This window comes from Brassica oleracea, chromosome C3 (genome assembly GCF_000695525.1).
Source record: "Brassica oleracea var. oleracea cultivar TO1000 chromosome C3, BOL, whole genome shotgun sequence".
NCBI classification, from domain to species: domain Eukaryota; kingdom Viridiplantae; phylum Streptophyta; class Magnoliopsida; order Brassicales; family Brassicaceae; genus Brassica; species Brassica oleracea.
Genome location: NC_027750.1, coordinates 42,857,305 through 42,863,640, shown reverse-complemented (window position 1 = coordinate 42,863,640; position 6,336 = coordinate 42,857,305).

Below are 6,336 nucleotides of genomic sequence, written 5' to 3'. Positions count from 1 at the left end.
AACAACTTAATAAGTTTGACTTCTAAGTTGTTATAATGCTCGTTAAGTTGAACTGAAGTATGAACACAAGAATAATGTTTGTACAAGGAACTTGCATTCAAATAAAAACTTTGAAATGAGGACTCATTATGTTAAGTAATCTATGTTTGTTACGTTTGTATTGAACACAAGAGTAATGTTATGTAAGATACGTTTCTGAAACGTATGATAGAGGTTCATATACTTCTTTTGTTGATCTTCTGGTCAAAAGCTATAGTTAAGCATGGAATGAGACGTTTGGGTGATGTTATCATGCAAAGACTTACGAAAACATCTTCTGAACAATTGTTTGTTGCAGGAAATAACACACGTATAGTACATGGAACACCATTCAACTTCTAAATGGTGACCCGCGGGCCTGTCCGCAAAGACCTGTGCACTAGACGGGGCGGGATTGGTCAATGCTTCTTGGAACCGCATCCCGCGGCGGGCCAGCCCGCTGTGACCCGACTGAACTTGAGCCCGTGGCGGGGCGGGCCATTTGGTTGCGGGTGAGCTCGTTTGCCATCTCTAGTTTCACTGGTTAACTAACTAGATCTTGGATTTCAATTGTCGTCTTCTGATCACAAGAAAGTGTCGATCGATGATCCTATACAAGTCAGTATTTTAGTTTACTATTTTTAAAAATGTTAATATTACCAAAAAAAATTGTTTATTTCAAAGTAAAATAGAAATCAATATCAAATAAGGTAAATTTACAAAAATATAAATATTATATTAAGTTAACATAATGTTTAGTTATTTTTTAGAAAATTAAAAAATAAATAACCAATAGAATAATTAATTTAAAAATACAAGATTTTCAAACAAGTATAACTATATAAATCTAAATTTAAACTCATGATTTTCAAAGTTTAGGTTATTAACTATTGAAAATATTCAAAATAACATATACTATATATAAGTTGAGATTATAAATCATTGAGAATATTCACATATTATTTTAAAGCACCAAAAAATATACCAAATCATTTTTTTTATTTGGTATTTCTAAAAATGTTAATATTACGAAAAATTTTATTTCAAAAAAACTATAATTAATTATCAAATAAGTTAAACTTACAAAATTAAAAACATCATGTACAAATCAATACTATATAAAATAAAGTTTCAAAAATTAACATAAAAATAACAAACAAATATAATAGTTAATTTAAAAATGCAATACTTTCAAACAATTATAACTATATAAATCTAAAACACATTATTTACAAAATTTAGGTTACATACTGCTGAAAATATTCAACAAAATTATGTACTATATGTAATTTGATGAAATAAATCATTGAGAATATCCACATATTATTTTAAAGCACCAAAATATAGGATTTTAAACGACTAATAGTATGATGACAAAACATCATTTTAGTTTATTAGTTTTTAAAATGTCAAAATTTCCAAAATTGTATTGAAAACGAAATTAATAATCCAAATATAATTTAAACTAAAAAATAAATATTAACATTTTACAACTTGCTTTAAAATGTTAATTGTTATAATAAATTGGCTATAATCCATAGGACGCGTCCATATAGGATATAAAACCACCAATAAAAATATGACAAATCAAATTAAATGTAAATATTTCCAAAAAATGTATATTATCTAATAAAGTAGATAATTTAATATTGAATTTTCAATAATTTAATATAAATATCAATTTAACTTTTAAGATAATTTTTATATATTTTTAGTTTATATTTTTGTAGTTTTGTATTAATTTTAATTTTACATACATGAATATTTGGTTTTGTTTTATAAAAACTTGATTTGTTTTTAAAAATTGTTCTTTTTGTTTAGTTAGATTCTTATGATTAATTTAAAAAAAAATTATTTTATATTTCAAGTAAATTATTTTGATAAATAATTATTTAACTTATTCTATTTTCATTTTATTTTGAAAGAAATAGTTTTCTGATTTTTTCTATTTAAAAATATCAAATTAAGATGTTGATTTGGTATATTTTCAATGATATATGTAGAGTTTATAAGAACACATCCAATAATATATAGTCTAAATTTTGGAATAATATGTGCTTTCAATTCATATTTATTTAGTATATTAAATTTTTGGATTTTTTAAAATTAATATTTGTTAATTAATTTACGGTCATCTTTCAAAGATTTAGTTTATATAGTAAATAATATGTGGGCATTCATTGATTTATAGAGTTAACTTATATATAATCCTATTTGTGAATATTTTCAATAGCATATAAATTAAACTTTAAAAATTGCATCAACTTGTATATAGTATATGTTATTTGCTATTTTCAATATCATATAACATAAACTTTAAAATTGCGTGTTTTGAATTTATTTAGTTATTTTATGTTAATTTCACAAATCAATTAAACATTAAGTAACTTATATATAGTTTTTTTTACCTTTTAAGTTTAACTTATTATATTTATTTATATTTTGCTTCGAAATAAACAATTTTTTGTAATATTGACATTTTTAGAAGAAAAAAAGGATTTGGCATATTTTTAATGCTTTAAAATAATATGTAGACATTATCAATAATTTATAACATCAACTTATACATAATATATGTTATTCGTGAATATTGTCAATGATATATAACCTAAAATTTGAAACACGTGTTTTAAACCTATATAGTTATAATTGTTTGAAAGTCTTGCATTTTTATATTTTTGTTTAAATTTCAAAAATATTATAAATATTAAGTTAATTTAAAATAATGTTTTAATTTTACAAAAATCAGTTTAAGATTAAGTACTTGTATTTAATGTTTTAAATTTTGTAAGTTTAAATTTTTATATTCATTTATATTTTATTTTGAAATAAACATTTTTGGTAATCTTGACTTTTTAGAAATAACCAAAGAAATAATTATTTCAGAATCAAGCATTTTAAATTTTATATTAAATTTAGAAAATATTATATATTTATTAATTTAATTTTTATTTAATTTAAATTTTGTTAAATTATCCTATTTGATATTGATTTCAGTTTTATTGTTTGAAAGTACTTCAATTTTTATTTAATAATTATCTTTGTTAGTTATTTTTATGTTAATTTACAAAAAAATCACTTTAAGATTAAGTAACTTATATATCATATTTTAAATTTTGTAAGTTTAACTTTTTATATTGATCCATATTTGTTTTGAAATAAATATTCTTTGGTAATATTGTCTTTTATAGAAATAACCAAAGAAAATAATTGTTTCAGATTCTAGCATTTTAAATTTTATGTTACATTTCGAAAATATTATATATATATATATTAAGTTAATTTATATAATTTTTAATTTAGTTAAATTATCTTATTTGATATTGATTTATATTTTATTGTTTGAAAGTTTCCAATTTTTATTTAGTTATTTTATTTTAATTTCCAGAAAATCATTTTCACATTAAGTAAATTATATATAATTTTTTACTTTTTTAAGTTTACCTTTTTATATTAGTTTATTTTTTATTTTTAAATAAACAATTTTTGGTAGTATTGTTATTAATTAGAAATAGTAAATTGAAAAAATTGATTTGACATATTTTTGGTGATTAAAAATAATATGTGGACATTTTAAGTAATTTATGACATCAACTTATATATACTATATATTAATTGTGAAAATTTTCAATAGCATATAACCCAAAAATTGAAATTACATGTTTTAATTGTATATTTATAATTTTTGGAAAGTCTTGCATTTTTTTTTTTAATTTTTGAAAATTAATTATATATTCAGTTAACTTATATATATATATATATATATCTTTTTACTTTTGTGAGCTTTCTTTATTTGATATTGATTTATGTTTTATTTTAAAGTAAACAATTTTTTGGAAATATTGATTTTTTTGAAAGTATTAAACTAAAATAATGATTTGTCATATTATGATTAGTTGTTTTAAATCCTCTGTGTTTTAAATCATATTATTGAATATTTTCAATAGCATATAACCTAAGTTTTAAAAATGATGTGTCTTAAATTTATATAGTTCTTCATATCATGATTAGTTGTTTTAAATTCTATGTGTTTTAAATCATATTATTGAATATTTTCAATAGCATATATCCTAAACTTTAAAAATCATGTGTCTTAAATTTATATAGTTCTTATTTTTAAAATATCTTGGATTTTTAAGTTAATAATTATATTTGTAAGATATTTTATGTAAATTTCGAAAATATATTATATATTAAGTTAAATTATATATAATTCTTTGAATTTTGTAAGTTTACCATATTTAAATTGATTTCTATTCTATTATGAAATAAACAGTTTTGGAAATTCTGATGTATTTAAAAATAGCAAATTAAAGATCTGATGTATTAAAACATGACAGGAGGTTTTAAATCTTATTTTAATTATTATAGATATTAACTTAATTTATTTAAATATTTTTAGTTTTGTTAGTTTTCCTTATTTGATATTTATTTCTATTTTAATTTGAAGTAAACAATTTTTGGAAAATATTGATATTTTCGAAAATAATAATTAAAATGCTGATTTGTCATAATATTATTTGTGGTTTTAAATCATACGTGAACGCCTTCGATGGCTTATAGCCTCATCTTTTATATAGTATAGACTAGATTTTATATTCGCGCTACGCGCGAGTCTGTATTAATAATTTAATTTAGTTTTATAATAATGTTAAATATAACTAATATATAATCTTTATTTTTGAGTAAATTTATTTAAATATAAATGTATTTAAATATTATTTTCTATCTTTCTACTTATGTATTCTATAAAATTATAGCTTTAAGCTAACTACTTCTTAGCTATTTATTTTTTGTTTTTATAAATGAATATATTATGATTATAAAGGTATTTATAATGATTATAAAATATAATTTTTAAAAATATTATGTACATTTCTCGACATATATATAAACTGTTAATACACTTTGTATAAAAAAATTATCATCATTTTCCCTATCATGTTGCTCGATTAATCTATTTGCATAATATTTAATGTGTAATAGTTTTACCATGCATTTAATTATTCTTATCATACATTAAAGTAAGGGCAAATCTCCAAAGTAGCACCTTTCTAAGTTTATATCACAAAAATAGTACTCAAAAACTAAAATGACCAAAATAGCACCTTTTTAAGTTTATCCTTTGAAAATTTTAATTTTTTTATTTTTCAAAATTTGAAATCTTATCTCCAAAACCTCATTTCTCAACTCTAAACCCTAAACCCTAAACTCTAAACCCTAAACCCTAAATTCTAAACCCTAAACCCTAAACCATAAACCCTAAACCCTAAACCCACCCTTTAACTCTAAACCCTAAGTTTGTGACTTTTGATAAAACATTAAGTGCTATTTTTGTGACTTTTGACCTTGAGTGCTAGTTTGGGAACATAAACTTGATTTAATGCTATTTTTGTCTTTTTCTCTTAAAGTAACCTATAATAATTCTTATTAGTCTTATATAAAATGTATGATAAAACTTTTGAAATTTTAGAAAATATTACACTTTTGGTAAGACTCTCACTGGCTTATCCATCCAACTAACTAATTAGATTTGTGTCTTTAGACTCTTTATTTATCTATATTATTTCCTAAATACCCTTTTGATTAAAATAACATGTTTGAAATTGATAAACAAAATTCTTATCAACATTATGTGTTTCACATAAAGTGGATTATTCTTATTAGCAGTTCTTTTTAAAATATGTTTTTGTGAATGTATTGAAACCCAAAGAACGAATTAACTCGGTAGAAAAAAATGAAAATATCCATCTAAAAAAAACTTGGATAACCTATTATAAATTAAATAATTTTTATAGTCTACCCAACTACTTTGGAGATAAAAACAAGTTTTATATTATATATCATGTTAATTTCATTTCATTTTATTAATATAGTAATATTTATATTAATTATATATTTTTATTTCAATATATATGATATTTCTATGTTTTAACATACTCAAAAGTCACAACATAATTTTTTATCAATTTATTTGCCGTTCTATCCAAATAATTGGTACATATATAGAGTTATTAATTTTAAAAACATTCCTTATGTTTGTTTACATTATTTTATATTGATTTATTTTATTTTTAAATAAGTAGATTTTGAAAATCTTGGTAATTTTGAATTTTGTGTGTAGCTTTTGGATATTTTGTACTACATAATGTGTAGCTTTAACTTTCTAAATATATGATATTTTAGAAAAAAAGTAAGCTTTTGTATTAGTTTTTCATATTTTGACTGGTGGTTTTAAATCGTTAGAGGGCACTTTCAGTGATTTATAGACTCAAATTTGTATAGCACATATCTTCGAAAAAAACTTTGAGACAAAAT